Source organism: Budorcas taxicolor, chromosome 3 (assembly GCF_023091745.1).
Source record: "Budorcas taxicolor isolate Tak-1 chromosome 3, Takin1.1, whole genome shotgun sequence".
Lineage (NCBI taxonomy): Eukaryota > Metazoa > Chordata > Mammalia > Artiodactyla > Bovidae > Budorcas > Budorcas taxicolor.
The window spans coordinates 58,548,812-58,566,921 of record NC_068912.1 but is presented as its reverse complement, the minus strand read 5'-3'; the positions used below and the strand labels follow the sequence as shown (position 1 = coordinate 58,566,921).

The window sequence follows — 18,110 nt, the reverse complement described above, 5'->3', positions numbered from 1 at the left end:
TAGGACTGATTTCATTTACGATGGACCGGTTGGATCTCCTTGCAGTCCAAGGGATTCTCAAGAGTCTTCTCCAACACCATAGTTCAAAAGCATCAATTCTTCGGCACACAGCTCTCTTTATAGTCCAAATCTCACATCCATACACTACCACTGGAAAAACCACAGCCTTGACTAGACGGACCTTTGTTGACAAAGTAATGTCTCTGCTTTTCAATATACTGTCTAGGTTGGTCATAACTTTCCTTCCAGGGAGTAAGCGTCTTTTAATACATATATCAACTCCCTCTTGAGTCACCCCCAACTCCCCCCATCTTTTTTTTTCAAGTTTATATTCTTGTTTCTTTTTGCCCCACCTTTTCTTCTCCCACCCTTTGTGACAGATTTCTTTCCTGGCCACAGGGGGTTTGGGCCACACTTGCTGCTTCCGATCATACAAACCACATGTCTTTCAAGAGCTGGTACTATTTGAGGTGGGGCTTTCCAGGTAGCTCAGTGGTAAACAATCTGCCTACCAATGCAGAAGACACAGGAGACACGGATTTGGTCCCTGGGTGGGGAAGATCCCCTGGAAGAGGAAATGGCAACTCACTCCAGTATTCTTGCCCCACGGACAGAGGAGCCTGGTGTGCTACAGTCCATGGGGTCACAAAGAGACACGACTGAGCACGCACTATTTGAGGTAACTGCCTTTTTCTTTTCTTCTTCCCTCACTCCCTTTCTTTTCTGGAGTATAAATGTTAAAAAATGTAGAGTTCTTGGGTTACACATTCACAGTCACTCCTCACTCCTGGATTATGATCCAGGGCATAGGGTTAAAATCCCAGTTCTGCAATTTACTAGCCAGGTGACTTAAGCTGTTTAACTTTTGAGCCTCAGTTTTCTCATCTAAAATGGGTGGCTAGTCATAATAGTGGCAACTTCCTAGGCTCTTCCTGAGCATTAAATCCATGAAAAACAGCATGTGATAATTGCTCAATAATACTAGATATGACTTTGGCTATTTTGATGAAAACCAGTGACAAATACTTGTATTATGAAACTGACCTCCAAGAGAAAAGCTGTTGCTTTCTCTTACATTTGGATGAGTTTCTTATGTTTTACCACCTTATGACAAATCCCATCTGCTTTCTGGAGAATTAAAATTAGTCTTTTCTGCAAAGCCAATGTAAAGTCAGGGCACAAACATTGAGGACACATTTAAATGTAAATCAATCCAATTTGATTTCATTCCAGCTCCTGGAAGTTGCCAGGCTATGTGGTAGATTTCTTGTATAATCTCTGCTTTGAAATAGCCCTCTGGAGGTAATACATGAGGTGGGAAGTGGGCTTGTCCTGTAAGATGTTCCACAGCACTCAAAAGAGTGTCAGCCAAGATGGTACAGAATGATTACAGTTATTGAAGACATTACATTTCAAAAGGCTCATCTAAAGAATTTCTGCTCCTTCCTAATGCCTGGCCTTCTTTTCTTACCTTTTCTGTTCTACTCTCTTCTGACTTTCTTTTATGGCTCTCATTTCTGTTCCCTCATTTATCCTGTCATGTTCACATCATCATCCTGCCTTCTCCTTTCATTCCTTTTGGGTTCTCAAGGTGATGGCAAGAAGTGAGGATTTGAATATGGGCTGTATCATTTACTGAGCAAACCCGATGGCTCCGTGGGTAAAGAATCCACCTGTAATGCAGGAGACACAGGAGATGTGGGTTCAATTCCTGGGTCAGGAATATCTCCTGGAGAAGAAATGGCAACCCACTCCAGTATTCTCGCGTGGAACACTCCATGGACAGAGGAGCCTTGTGGGCTACAACCCAAAGGGTTGAAAAGAGTTGGCCATGACTAATGACAAAGCACAGCACTCTATCACTTATTAGCAGTATGACTTGGGATGAGTTAACGTCTCTGAGCCCAAGTTTTCTAATTGGCCAGTGGGATAATGTGTTCTCTTTAATGGTTATTATGTAAGAAACAAGTTAATATGCAGAAGGCGCCTAGTTCAGCACCTGACACATTGTGTGCAAAACCAGTAGTTGGTATTGTTATTATTTTGCCCTAAATTAACTTAGTGCTTTGGATTCTGGCTCTCTTTTGAAAAAATAAAAATGAAACATGCAATTTTCATTATGAAATAAAACATTTTGATCTTAACTCTCCTTTTCTTCTTGCAAAATTCCCCCAAAAACAAAATACCAAAACAAAAAAAACTTTACACATTTTTATTGGCAAGTTGTATTCTAGAATAGTTTGCAACACACCATAATTAGTTGCAATACTCTTTATTTAGAGGCCAACGTTTTCCAGTTAGCCCTATCCAAAGTTGTCTTTGATGCATATTTTCAACAACGTTCATTGTGAATGTTTCCCACCTTCCTTTCAGATGTTGTGACTGTGCTCATGAGGCCTGATGAACCATTCTGTGCTGCGCTCCATTAAGAACTGCACCTCTGTTTGCCAAGCCACTTTCCTTTAGCTGCCTCTGCTCAATGGGCTGCCAGATGTTCTGACTACAAACGAGGCCCTTGGCATTGGCCTGTCTGCAGCTGACAGGCCTCAGTCACCTGTAGTTCTGGGAGCAGTGCTGTCAACACTGTTAATACTAGGTTTTCAGTGCCCATCCATTTAAATTTCTGAATCCCTTTGAACTCATCATATTATGGGAACTTTAAAATTATCCTGTCATCCTGGTCTAGCTCTGAAGAACTGAATAGCAGCAACATAGTTTTGTTGGTAATGAAACGGTTTCATTTTCTCAACTTGTCACTGACTTTTGTTTTGCTGTTCAGTGTTAAGTGTGACTGCTGAGGAAGTCACTCAAGAAGCAGATGTGATGTCTTCAGCTCGTCATGACACAGCTGGCTTGGAGCTTGCATCAAAGCTGTACTGTGTTGTCCCTCGTCACACAAAACCCTTCCTGTGTTTATGCCACCTTCATGTTCTTTAATCAGTACATCTTTAGCCACTGTGGCCACCTGAACTAGCATATTTGGGTGATTTTGTAACAATACTTAACATCCGTATCATGCTTTCACATGTATTTTCTCATTTGATCAACATTTCAAGTTCAATAAACACTTAGTGGATGTCAACTTTAAAAAACAAAACAAAACAAAACAGGTTGCAAAGATTAAAAAACCTCACAAAACTATAGTCCTTGTCCCCGGGAAGTTAGCTATCCAGTGGGGAAGATGTACCTTATGAATGTATAATGATAGTAAGATGGAATATTTGTTGTGATGCTCAGAATAACTCCAAAAGGTAGGAAGGGTACACAGTGATATGCCCATTTTACATATGAGTAAACTGAGGCTAAGGGAAGCTGACTGACTTGAGTCAAGCTTCCTGAGCCCATGCCCATGTTCATGTTCATCTGCACTGCACTGCGTGATCATGATTCTACTGAGGTCTTATCATAGAGTGCAGCTCACATTGGAACTGGAGCTCATGTCTTCTCTTTTCCAACTCTGCACATTTAAGTCTACTCTGGGTTCCATGATCTCTTCACATCAGAGATGGATGACATTTCTGTATGTTAGGGCCCTAGGATGCTAAGGTGTGATGTAATAAACAATATGAACAGGATTATAAACCATGGCAGGAATGTTCACCAAGAATGCAAGGATGGCTAGCATTTTAATTGCCACCTTTCAACTTTGGGATGCCTTAGGCTTATTCAGTGGTTTATCCCTTAACTTTTCCACATGTACTAATGAAATTACTAAAGTTAACCAAAACCACCACCACCCACACACAAAATAAGATCAAAAAGGAGTTTAATATACTAAATGATTCAAACTTAAAATTTTCTAAATGAAAACATATTGAGATTCTCTTCTACATTCTAATTTTAGGGCAAAGCTCTTAGGAAGAATTTAGTTAGCAATGATAATAGCAAACATCCATATAGTCTTCCCATGTGCCAGACACTCTACTAAGAACTCATATTGAATTTACCTAGCCTTCCTAATCCAATGAAACAAGTAGTAGCAGTGTTTCTGTTTTACAGATGAGAAAGCCAAGGCAAGGTTGTGACTTGCCCAGGGTCTTAGAGCAGCAGAGCTGAAATCTGACCTTAGAGAGCTTTACTCTAAAGTTTGTGTTCTTCTTTCCTATACAATTTGTCACTAACAAAAAGACAATTTAGCTAACCACTGTGCATTTAAATGAAAACTAATGTTAGAAGTGACTGTGAGAATCTATAATATTCATAAAAACATGCGCTGTGTGCTTATTTACTCAGTAATGTCCAGCTGTTTGTGACACCATGGACTGTAGCCTGCCAGGCTTCTCTGTCCATGGGAATTCTTCAGGCAAGAATACCAGAGTGGGTTGTCATTCCCTCCTCCAGGGGATCTTCCCAACCCAGGGATCAAACCTAGGTCTCCTGCATTACAGGCAGAACATATATTCACTTAAATCTATTTGTTTTAAAAAAAACATGGACTAAGATACTCTGGAGGAGGGCAGGGACAGAGGTACAACTTTCTAGCAATGTGAACTTTGGTTTTGATTTCTAAAGATCCTAAATTTTGCTTTCCTAAGTGTACACCAACTAAGGCTAATGAATTTGAGGAGTCATTACTTCGCCCTTCCAATTTCCAGATTAGATTATGAGAAATTAGTTGCAGAAAAATCTTTAAATAGTCAACAACATATTTTAATTACAGTGAGATTACAACAGCATATGGACATGTGAATATACTTCAAACCAATTCAATCAATCTGGAGACCTTCTGAGAAGGGTTTCTGCCACACTGGGAAGTATGGTAGGCTTCCCATAAGGAATTCCAAGATGGTACCCAAGACAGCCACCCTCTGATGGGTATGCCATGTGTAAACCTCTCCCTTTGAGTTTCAAAAGGACTTGCAAATATGATGAGTTATCACTCCTGTGATTAAGTTACATTTCACAGCACAGGTAAAGATATTTTGCAGATGTAGTTCAGGTCCTTAATCAGCTGACCTGAGTTACTCAAAACAGAGATTATCTTAGATGGGCCAGGTCTAATCAGGTGAACCCTTAAAAGAGGGTTTAAGGGTCAGAGATGGAGGAAGTCAGAACTATGTTCTCTTACTGTTCTGAAAGAAAGCAAACAGCCATGTTGGGAACTGCCTGGTAGGGAGGGGGCCTACCAGGTGGCCTCTAGGAACTGAGAGCAACTCCTAGTTGCTAGCCAGCAAAAACTCAGGGATCTTAGTCCTACACTCCTGAGGAATTGAATTCTGTTAACAGAATTCTGAATTAGCCTAGAAGAAGACCTAAGCTCCAGGTGAGAATACAGTCCAGCTGACAACCTGGTGCACTGTGCCCAGACCTCCAACTTGGGTGTTCTTTTAATGCTATGTTTATGATAGCAATAGAAAACTATAGGGAGAACCCCAAATTTTTAAAAAAATGTATTTAAAAAGGCTTTGATCTGAAGCAAAATGTTGAACTAAATGTTCATCTCCGAGTTGTTCAGAATATGGTGTACTAGTTCTTAAAATGTTCATAAGAAATTCCCAAGAAAATAATGATTTAAATGAATTTAGGATTCCAGACCCACTAGTTTCCTTAATCCATTATTTTTAAAAAAGATTTACTTATTTATTTTTGGTTGCACTGGGTCTTCACTGCTGTGTGGGTTTTCTCTAGTAGTGGTGAGTGGGTGCTGTTCTCTGGTTGTGGGACGCAGGCTTCTCATTGTGGTGGCTTCTCTTGTTGTGGAGCTTGAACACAGGCTTCAGTAGTTGCAGCTTGTGGGCTCAGTAGTTGGTGCTCCCCGGCTCTGGAGCAGAGGCTCAGCAGTTTTGGCGCATGGATTTAATTCCTCTGTGACTTGTGGGATCTTCCCGGATCAGGGATCGAACCTGTGTCTCCTGCATTGGCAGGTAAATTCTTTACCACTGTGCCATCAAGGAAACTCTCCATTCATTATCTATTATTTACTGAAATCTTATACAATTAAAATTTTAAATGAAGAAAACAAGTTGCAATTCCATTAGAAATCTAATACATCCTTATGTCTTCTTTGGAGAAATGCCTATTTAGTTCTTTGGCCCATTTTTTGATTGGGTCGTTTATTTTTCTGGAGTTGAGCTGCATAAGTTGCTTGTATATTTTTGAGATTAGTTGTTTGTCAGTTGCTTCATTTGCTATTGTTTTCTCCCATTCCGAAGGCTGTCTTTTCACTTTACTTATAGTTTCCTTTGTTGTGCAGAAGGCTTTAATTTTAATTAGATCCCATTTGCTTATTTTTGCTTTTATTTCCAGTATTCTGGGAGGTGGATCATAGAGGATCCTGCTGTAATTTATGTCGGAGAGTTTTTTGCCTATGTTCTCCTCTTGCACTGTTGGTGGGAATGCAATCTAGTACAGCCACTATGGAAAACAGTGTGGAGATTCCTTAAAAAATTGCAAATAGAGCTGCCTTATGACCCAGCAATCCCACTGGTGGGCATACACACCGAGGAAACAAGAATTGAAAGAAACACATGTACCCCAATGTTCATTGCAGCACTGTTTATAATAGCCAGGACATGGAAACAACCTAGATGTCCATCAGCAGATGAATGGATAAGAAAGCTGTGGTACATATACACAATGGAGTATTACTCAGCCATTAAAAAGAATACATTTGAATCAGTTCTAATGAGATGGATGAAACTGGAGCCGATTATACAGAGTGAAGTAAGCCAGAAAGAAAAACACCAATACAGTATACTGACACATATATACGGAATTTAGAAAGACGGTAATGATGACCCTGGATGCGAGACAGCAAAAGAGACACAGATATATAGAATGGACTTTTGGACTCAGAGGGAGAGGGAGAGGGTGGGATGATTTGGGAGAATGGCATTGAAACATGTATACTATCATGTAAGAAACGAAGTGCCAGTCTATGTTCGATACAGGATACAGGATGCTTGGGGCTGGTGCATAGGGATGATCCAGAGAGATGATATGGGGTGGGAGGTGGGAGTGGGATTCAGGATTGGGAGCTTGTATACACCCGTGGTGGATTCATGTCAATGTATGGAAAAACCAATATAGTATTGTACAGTAAAATAAAGTAAAAAAAAAAAAAAAAGAAATCTAATACACGCTCAAAAAAATTAAAATGATAAAAGTAAATATGTAAATAGCAATACAAAGCAAAACTGTGCCTTGGGCCATTCCAATCTTACTTTGTTTCATTTGTTCAGTAAATATTGAGTGTGTGTTGTGAGCTAGACACCATGATAGACAGTGGTCAGCGGCCATCAAAAATAGGACATGATCCCTGCTATATAGTGCCCTTAGGGTAATACACATTAAAGAGTTACACATTATGACGAGGAATATTGGAGAAAACAATAGTGTGCTTTGAGAAATAAGCAGGGTACATGATTCAGTAGGTCCAGGAAGGTCACTCTGAGGAAGTAACATTTAAGCTAAGAAATCAAAATCATAACAGCAATCTGTTACTGCTGGAGGGTCATCTGGAATTCTTTAGAAACAGAAAGGTTTCTGGATGATCCTCAGATTATAAACAGCTCAACTTCATCTTATGAAAAATTAAGGAAAGGCTTACTGTGTTAGGAAAATGGTCAGTAGAACTGAAAATTACTGAACACATTAAAATCTTCAAAACTTATCAGTCAAATGAACGTCATTAGTCCTGTGATTATTCCGGGACCTCATAATATTTATAGGATGCATGTGTGTGAAAGTTTTACAACCACCTAGTTCATGTCTCTCTTATTGAACCTTTGTAATAATATTATTAAATATCCATTGCATTTTTCCATTGATTTCTTAGATTTGTAAACTTACTGGTTTATTTCCAATGACAAATTCTAAAAATTAACCAGGATATTTAACATCTTGGTTTCCATATTTGTAAGATGAGAGGGCAGAGCTTAAGAATGAGATCATTTCCAGCTCGAGATTTCTAACAGTTGTAGTCTCAAAACAATTTTTGGCATTCATAAATGTGACTCTAACTGTAATTCCATTTACCCCCTAGAGAGTTTACTGCAAACACCCCAGATGGTTATTTATGAGTAAAGTATTCTAGTATTTAACCAAATTCAATCAGAAGCAAGAGTCTGGGGACTTCCCTGGAGGTCCAGTATTCAGGAGTCCAAGTTCCCACTGCAGGGGCAAGGTTCCATCCTGGTCGGGGAACTAAGAGCTCACAAGCTGAGAAGCCAAGAAGAAAGGTACGAAGCTGGGTATATGGATGCAGGGGAAAGATAAGACTGACCCAAAAGTGAATTAAAAGATCCTAGGATAGGAACCTCAAAATCATAGCAATCTTTTATGGTGAATGGAAGGATTCTGCTGCAGTGGGAAAAACTGTACCTAGAAAATAAGGTATATATGTGTGTCTTAATGCTAACTTTTGATACTTATATTTTATTATTATTTTTTTTAGTAACCCAAAGTACTGTTTTTTACCTGCCAATAGGGAGAATAATTATACTATGTAGAATAATGCCTTTCCTGTATAAAGACAGATGTCAGGCCTTGCTTTGCTGCTAACTTCTGTGTGCTTATAAAGTATAGGAGATTTCATCAACTTTGGGTTCATTCTTACCCAATCCCCAGGATCAATCATGACCTGAAAAAGGAGGATTTAACAAGCTCCAGGTCAGTGCTCTGGGATGTAGTATTAACTCTTTCTTTATGCTTTGTCCCATTTAAGACTATATACCTAGGTACTGCTTTTTGATTCTTTTCCCTGGAGTCTTGTTCTAGTAACTTACCCAAGTCTCTTCCTATGAGTAGAGTCTTTCTATATGTTCTTTCTAAAAATCTGAGGTTTGGTCCTACAAGCCAGCACTGTAGATGGGCTTTCCAGGTGCTCACCACACGCAAGTGATCCTTGTCATCTCTCTCCTAAACACAGAATGAGTATCATCAAGGTCTGAGAAATCGCTCTCTTAACTACTCATAACTCTGGCACTCTTATGATTTAAATGCCGCAGACTTAACTTTCATCATTAAGTAAAATTTATTAAGCTCTTTCTAAGTCCCAGGCATTGTGGTAGGTGGTTTTACATGGATTATCACAGTTAATTATGCCGCATCCCTTCAGGTATCTCCTAGTCTAAGTCAGTCATGGCAGTTTCATCCCTCTTAGGAGGACTGGTGCAAATGACCTACATTTAGCCACGGAGGAGAAGTCTGTTGAGTTTCTGGAGACACAGAAAGAAACATAATCCCATTTCTTTCTGTATGGTACATTGTCCTGTATGGTACCTGGAACTGGACTGGTTTGACAACATGATATCACCTAACATGACAGGACAGAGCGACAGAAAGAGCCTGGATCCTTGATGACATTGTGAGCTGATGAATGCACCAGTCCCGGAACCCTGGAGTTCTGATACATTAGATTCTTCATTTCCTTAATTTGATTTAAGTTTTCTCTTAGCTGCGGCTAAAAGAAACTCATTTGCTTATATAACAAAATTGATAAGCAGTAGCTAAAGAGTCCATAACAAGACAAAACTACTAAAACTCATTAAATTCTGATATAGAAACAACTACTAATGGAAGATTTTTCTCTCTCTAGGACTACGCCATGACTTGTTATTCAACAAAGGACACAATATGTAAGATGCTGTTTTAACTGATAGTACCCACTATCTTGGCTGATAAGCATGTTGATCAAATGTCACTTATCACATGAAGACCACTCTGCTCATAGAAAACAGAAGATTATAAATAATTTGTAAAGTGAAAAGCACCCCAGGAAGTATTACATTGCCTTAATCTGTAGATAAAGCACAATAGTTATAGCTCAATATATCAGAGTTGGAAGTCAATGTTCAGCACTCTGATCTCTGAACCAGGACTTAGAACTGGAGGAATGTGAATAGGAAGGTTAGATAGAAAAACAGAAAGAAACCCAGTGGGGTCAGAGTACACAGGATAAACAAAAATAGCTCTGAAGAAAACTGGGCAAGTTTTCTCTCCTGTCATTATCTGGAGAGAACATGAAGACATAACAGCAAAGTTCTAGATTTTCAAAGGCCCATGCATTAAGATATCACAGCAAGACAGTTTTGGGGAAGAAGGCTGGAAACGTGTAGTTTTTAAATGAAAAGCAAAGCAGGAGCTCTTGCTGGTCTTGTCACTCTCTTGATATAATGTACTTATTCAAGTGGTCCATTTCCTTGTTGATGATAATGACACAGTATGTGTATTGAGTTTCTAAGAGCCACTGATACTCTGTCTGCAGAGAACAAATAAAAATATGATTTATCACCAAATACCAAAGGGAAATAAGTGTCAGCTGCCAAAGGGCCTGCAAGATTTAGTATGTTAAAAACTAGAGAACTGACAAGTTTCTAAAATTTTAAACTCATTTTCCCGAAAGTTGAGAAGCATAAAAATTTGCTGGGCACACCATCCAAAATAAGCACCAGACATCAAACTTGAAGTGCCCATAATTTTCTATGAATTCAGAGAAGTTGCATGTTGCCATTTATAAAGGCAAACAGGCTGAAAGTATGAGAAATATTTGTATGTCCAGTACACAATTGATACATTGTAGGTACTAAGCTGCCTGAGAAGCCTGCCAGCAGACCCCTGCTCCCGCCCCAGCTGCAAGCCCTGGCTGCATTAGATATGCCTTCTGTATGTTCCCATGTTACTCGGGGCATTCTACTAACGAAAGATCTGGCCCCAATAGATCCTCTATATGTTCAATGAAAGAACAGCTGAACAACTTTGATAGTTATAGTAGACACGGCTTCTAGAAATATTATAACACATTTACGCATAAGTTTAAAATATCCACTTTGTTTAACCAAGGCACAGTCGCAAGGTGGGGTAACTTCTTCTAGACAACCCTCACTCTTAAAGGTAAGCAGAGTCATCTTTATTTCTAAAGACCCCCAAGTGAAGACACTACCCCTTGGTCTATTTGTCACAGTAATCATTAACTCTTCTCTTTACCTTCTCCAATAAATTGATTCATTTATTGGGTCATTCAACAAGTACCTATTCAACATTTTTAAACACATCTGGAACTATTCTAGGCCCTGGAAATACATCAGTGAAAAGATAAAATCCTTGTGTGTATTCTGGCAGGGATATGGAGGGATCAACAAGAAATAACAAACAGAAAAATATTAGGTAGAGGTAGACACTATGCAGAGATTTAATTCTCTGGATATGATGTATAAAATAAGTGGTAGTTACTGTAGATTGGGAGGCTAAAAACACCTTTCTGAAAATGTGACATGCATACTGACATCTAAATGACCTCAAGGACCAACAGGGAGAAGAATGTTCCAACAAAAAGCAATGCAAAGGCCCTTAGGTAGGAGCAAGTGTGACTTGTTCAAGAAACAGAACAGAACTGAAAGATAGTCAGTGTGGGACTATGAATAGGGCAAGTATTATGAGCTGAAGTGGCTCCCTCCCAAATTCTTGTGTTGAAGTCCTAACATCAGAATATGACTCTTTAAACACAGGGCCTAATTAAGTTAAACTGATTGGGGCTTACTAGGGTGAGCCATAATCGAATATGACTGGCGTCCTTACACGAAGAGGAAATTAGAGCACAGACAGATACAGAGGGGGGATGTGATGAAGACACAGGGAAAAGGTGGCCACTTGCTTGTCAAGGAGAAGTCAACCCTGCTCATACCATAATTTCAGACTTCTAGCCTGCAAGTTTGTGAGAAAACGTGGTGGTGGTGGTTTAGTCACTAAGTCGTGTCTGACTCTTGTGACCCCATGGACTGTAGCCCACCAGGCTCCTCTGTCCATGGGATTTTCCAGGCAAGAATACTGGAGTGGGTTGCCATTTCTTTCTGCAGGGGATCTTCCTGACCTAGGAATTGATCCTGTGTCTCCTGTATTGCAAGCAGATTCTTTACCAATAAATTTCTGTTATTTATACCACCTGGTCTATGGTACTTTGCTATGGTATCTCTAGAAAATAAATGCAGGAAGGTATTAGATATGCAGCAAGGGGATTTAGGATGGAGACAGATCATATAGAACTTAGTAAACCAGCAAAAAAGATTGGAATTTTAAGTGTTATCAGAAGCCACTAGAAATTTGAGGGAGGGAGTGACATGATTTCATTTACAAAGGTAATTCTGGCTAGCTGCTTTGTGGAAAATGGACTGCAAGGCAAGATGATACAGGGAAATTAGATAAGAGACCATTGCAGTAGACCAAGTGAAAGATAATGGTGGTTTGAACAAGGGTGATGATAGTGAAGAAAAAGAATAGTGGCTGGATTGGAGATATGTTTTTAAGCAGAGCTGACAAGACTTGCTGGTGGATTAGATGTGGGGGTGAAGGAAAGGAAAGAGTCAAGAATGATTCAGATTTTGGTCTTGATCAACTGGGTAAATGGTGGTAGCAATTTTTATATAGAGGAAACTAGAGACCAAAGGCAAGTTTTGGAGAAAATTCAAGCTTTGTTTTGGCCATGTTGAAATTAAAATGCCTTCTAGATATTCAAATAGAGAGGACAGCACATTTGAATATATTAATGTAGACTTCTGCAGAGTAGTCGGAACTGGAAATAAGACTTGAAGTCAATGACATAAAATCTAAAACTAAGGAACATGAGAACTCTATCTCAAACTCCATCCTGCAGGAAATGAGGTGACAATTCCTCCTAACAACAGTATTCCAAGAAAGAGACTCCAAGAGATATTTAGATCCATTGCTGTTACAAGGTATGGTAGCTATTTGCAGCAATAGTTAGGAAAACCTCCCTCTGGCAGCAAAGCCCTGCTTTATGCATATTCATTATGATTACACAGTACCAGGATTAAAGGTATGGAAACACATAAATGGATTGCAATGAACTTTCCAGATGTAGTAGGTATGTAAAGTCTTCAAGCGCTACTTCTTCTCAGTAGCCTGTCCATTTTCTTGTTAAATTCAATTTTGTGGAAGCTACACAACATAGTAGTAATATATGACTTTATTCATTCAGAAACCTTCAATTTTGAAATTATGATCACTTGAACAGACAAGGCAAAGTTCATTAAGCAAATAAATAGAGTATACAAGGCTATAAGAAGAACAACTTCCAAACATGGTTTAGATGAGTCAGTCTACACTATATTTGCACTATAGCACCATGGGCTGAATAAATGCTACTGTGCCAATTATAATACATTTTTATTCCCTTATTCAAGTAAGTTTGCTAAAATTCTTTCTTGATTGAGAGAAACCCTTCATTAGTAGGTATGCAATGATTGCTGTATGTGCTAAAAATCAGTAAGGCTGCATTTTCTTTAAAAAATACTGTACTTACTAATTGTTTTAACCAATTGAAACAAGCTTTCTTCACAGTTGGTGCAAGTTGGTGCTTTTTTGACTGCAGCACATTGCCCAGTGTTTGAACACAATATGCAGGATGGTTTTTGGAATGCTAGTTGTTTTTTTTTTTTTCCCTTCTGACTCTTGATTTTGTGTGTGTGTGTGTGTGTGTTGTGATTTCAGCCTTCATTAAAGATGGCTGTGACAGGCTCCAGCAGGGATAACAGAGGAGATACTAATTCATTCTAAGAAGAGGCCTTTGGATTCTAGGCTATAGTGTGGCAAATATTCACCCTTTATCATATGTTCAAACATTTGCTTCTTTTGGAACCTATTTAAAGCATATAAGTGAAAAGCCATCAGCTGAGTATTTGTATGCTTATGGATATCGCGTAAAGGCTTATTTCCAACAGTAGTTGTATGAAATGGCTAGCTTCAAGAAATTGTTCTTGTTTTTGACAGTTGTCCACATTCTAACATGATGGTAATAAAAATAGTGAGTAATTTCTCTTCTCTGTTATCAAATCTGGGCATCCTTAGCTGGACTGAGACTGGAACAGTTTGATAATATTTTCCTAACAGAAACATTCCAGTCAATGTTTTACCAAGGAAAACTAATTATTGTCTAGCTAATGAGTTTTGCCTTTTCCAAATTGCTTTAGAAAAATATGGTAATCTTCTTGCCCTTACAGTTTTTCTCCCTTTCCCTCTCAAAGGTTTATTTCTGCTTCTAATTTGTCACTAAGTATTAACTAAAATAAAACATTTATTTGAGGAATAGCTACTAGTTCCTTCTGTAACAGAAGGGACTTGATTTTGAGTAATTCCCAAAGTACAATAACCTTAATACCATCTAGATTCTCTTCTTATGAGGCAAAGCATGATGAAATTATATTCTCAGAAATGTCATTGCCCCTATTTATTGTTTTTTTCCTTGAACTGGAGCTGAGCTGGCAAGGTTCCATTGTCTCTCAACTAGATTTATTATGGATCAGATGCATTCCATTTCACAACAGGAATGTGCTCATTATAAAATGTACAAAGCTTATAGTCTAACAAAGCATACACTTTGTTAGCCAAAAACCACTCTAACAGGGGGAATAGTTTGTAAAGTGTTCAGATGTATCTGAACTAAATTTAATATCACAGAAGCTGATGCTCAAATCTTGAAGTAAATCTCTGTAAACACAGTAATGTTTATGCTTTCAAAACTAAACTGAATGCATTTTAGAACTATGCAAATATACTCCCTTGGTATTTATTATTGACATTGTATAGTTAGCCAGGTTTTCTTGTTGCTTCTGTTTCTTTCCGACAGTACCTCAGAGCCTTGAAAAGTAGATTAACTCTTTCAGGTCTTCAGAGCACAGTTTAACTTATTGCCTCATCAGTGATCAATGTTATTGAGTATTTGTGCAATGAACTGAAGAGTATCCTTATAAATAACCAGGGAAAAATTAAAAGATTCTTTAAGAACAAGAAGAATGTGGATAAATTTAGCAGTTAAAAGACTAGGTGAAAACTAGATTAAAACAATTTTTAGAAGTATAATTGTCAATAAAGACTTAAAAATGTGCAAAAATGAAAGAGCTATGATTGGTAAATAATGGTTGTTGCGTCACTAGTAGAAGAAGCTGAGGAATACTTAGACATTTAAAACTTCATCTACTACCAACAACTATAGTAACCATTGCCCATTCTGGCTCCCAAAGCAAATAGATTCAGATGCATTTTTTCTATTATTCTAAACACCTCAAATTAATGTGACTCTAGGTAAGGAAGAGTGGGCTGTTAGTAGCTATCTTGCAGGAGTCTTTTTGGCTTGGGATATCAGCCCCTGGTTCATCTGTGGCTCACTCCATCCAGGCTCTCACTTTTAGGGTCTTCTTGCTTCTCTGGGATATCCCTCCACACAGGACTTGAAGAAGACCCAGCACAGCTTTTACTCCTGCATGACCCATGTCTAGCCCATGCAAACACTTCCACAAACTCTGGCAGTGCAATTATGACCAACACAGTAGCACTCTTTGGGTTCCACATCTAAACAATCTGTTGCCCAGTTTCTGGCTCTCAAGATCACCTAGACTTTGGTCCATGGCATTTTCCTACCTGTAGGGAATATATATCAACTCTCTGAGGGGTCTCTTTAAAGCCTAATCTCTATAGACAAAGTGAAAAAGGTAGCACATCCTATTCCACACATTCAATGTACAAAAATTAGAAAGTACAGATTCAGTTCAGTTCAAATTCAGTCACTCAGTTGTGTCTGACTCTTAGCGACCCCATGAACTGCAGCATGCCAGGCCTCCCTGTCCATCACCATCTCCCAGACTTCACCGAAACCCATGTCCACTGAGTCAGTGATGCCATCCAACCATCTCATCCTCTGTCGTCCCCTTCTCCTCCTGCCCTCAATCTTTCCCAACATCAGGGTCTTTTCCAATGAGTCAACTCTTTGTATCAGGTGGCCAAAGTATTGGAGTTTCAGCTTCAACATCAGTCCTTCCAATGAACACCCAGGACTGATCTCCTTTAGAATGAACTGGTTGGATCTCCTTGCAGTCCAAGGGACTCTCAAGAGTCTTCTCTAACACCACAGTTCAAAAGCATCAATTCTTCGGCACTCAGCTTTCTTCACAGTCCAACTCTCACATCCATACATGACTACTGGAAAAACCATAGCCTTGACTAGATGGACCTTTGTTGGCAAATTAATGTCTCTGCTTTTTAATATGCTGTCTAGGTTGGTCATAACTTTCCTTCAGAAAGTACAGATAAGTAAAAACTAAACCATTAAAAATCTTTTTAACCCCAATACTGTGCATTGACATCACTGTTAATAATTTGGCACACAAACTCCCAGAATTTCCTATTAAATATATTTATGAGAAGAAATTTTTGCTCATCTATAAAATTATACTATAAGCGCACATATCCCATATTTAAATAAAACATGGGGCATTATTATAAGGTAATTTAAAAATACATTCACACTTTAAATTGAGATTGCTTTAAAGTGGACTTACTGAAAAGCTCTCTTCTGAAAACAGTCTTTTGTTCTTAGGTAATTCCAAATATAATAAATAAAGCTCTTTGTATTGAATTTCAGACTACTTCAAAACTTAACCCTAAGCAAAGATGAAGATTATTATGGTGGTAAGAAAATTTGCCTTTTTATACAGTTCATGGGATTCTCACGGCAACAGTCGACTCATTGGAAAAGACCCTGAGACTGGGAAATATACAAGGCAGAAGGAGAAGAGAGTGACAGAGGATGAGATGGTAGGATGGCATCACCAAATCAATGGATATGAACTTGGGCAAACTCCAGGAGATGGTGAGGGACAGGGAGGCCTGCCGTACATACTGCAGTCCATGGGGTTGCAGAGAGTCAGACACAACTTGGTGACTAAACAACACCAACAAAAGATAATTTGAGAGCAACTTCATAAAACATTTAAAGAAATGCTTCAGGATCAATTAGGATATGTGCTAAAATTAGAGGATAAGTTATGTCACAATTTGCAGTGTAGTTCTTTGAATTAATCAGATTAATCAGATAAGAGAAATAAAAAAATAGAAATATTTATCTGCCCCAAAATAATTTGTTCCGAGACATCAGTAAAGATTTTTTTCTGTGATGATACAAAGCTTAAGTTTTTGAACCACATGCTGATTCAAGAATTCCAGACTCAAAATGATTGATTATTAAATGTTGGACAAAGAGAGGTCCTCTGTTCCTTGTGGGTACATAGTACAGACCCAGAATGCACTTGGTGAATCCAATTCCTCATTATCTTGAAGACACCTGATAGCCTATGATATCTGATGAAGCTGCCAACTCCTTGTCCGCTCTGACTACATGCCATGTACCCCATTTTATGACTAAACAGGATTTAAAATTCATGAAGGTTGTTGAAAGCTCAACTGTCACATTCAACTCATTCCAAAGTGTATGGGAAAAAGAGCAGAGCAGACATTTCAACTGAAGCCATTATTGTGCCTGAATAAACATATTCCATTAAATTGCTAATAAACCTACTAGATGTTGATCACATCAGCCATATAGTTGCATTCTTTTCCTTTATACCAACTCACCCAATTTCTTCTGTGCAGCATTACTCTTTCTGTGTCCTTTATTCCAAAGTTGCTGTGCATTCAAAGCACTTATTCAGTAAGTTTGTGATCCAGTTTAGTATGCTGTTAACAGAATTCTTTAAAGAAGATCATGGAAAAGGAAAATCAAACTTATTTTTGGATCAGTGACCAATTTTAAAGGAAACACATACTAAACCAGTTTAAAGGAAAAGGTCAGGATCCATGAGGTATTAAGGAAAAAGGAAAGAAAAAACATTCATTTCCACAATTTTCCGACATTCCTTAAAAATAAAAACAAGCTTAAGTATGGAATGGCAGGGTCCTACTTCCCCTATGCTAATGGTGGTGAACAGTACTGCCTTTCATAGGAAACTAGAAAGCAAAGGTTTTCCCTCAACACCAGGGAAGTTTTGGCTTCTCTTCCCTTCATTTATTCTGGGGTGCAAATTAAACCCTATAAATCTTGAGTTAGTCTCTCAAAACAATAATACACAATGGATTAAATGCTCTAAAGTTTCCTTTTTATTAGCATAACTAATTAACTCTCAATTACAAATGGTATATTAAGCCACTGCTGTATTAGTGTTAAATACTGAAAATATGTGAGGCTGAATATATATCCTATAGAATTAGGCATTTTTAAAAGAACTAATATACTACCTATACTGTCTACCTGATGACTGACTTAGTTAAATAATTTATATTCTATTTAAAGATCAATTGAAAATGTATGATGGTAAAAACTAATG

The 18,110-nt window shown here is 38.4% G+C and overlaps 1 protein-coding gene across 1 annotated transcript in view; it reads right to left on the bottom strand.

The window, feature by feature from the left end:
- Positions 1-18,110, bottom strand: part of DDAH1 (dimethylarginine dimethylaminohydrolase 1) — a 156,737-nt gene that overhangs the window by 45,014 nt on the left and 93,613 nt on the right. The window lies entirely within an intron of this gene.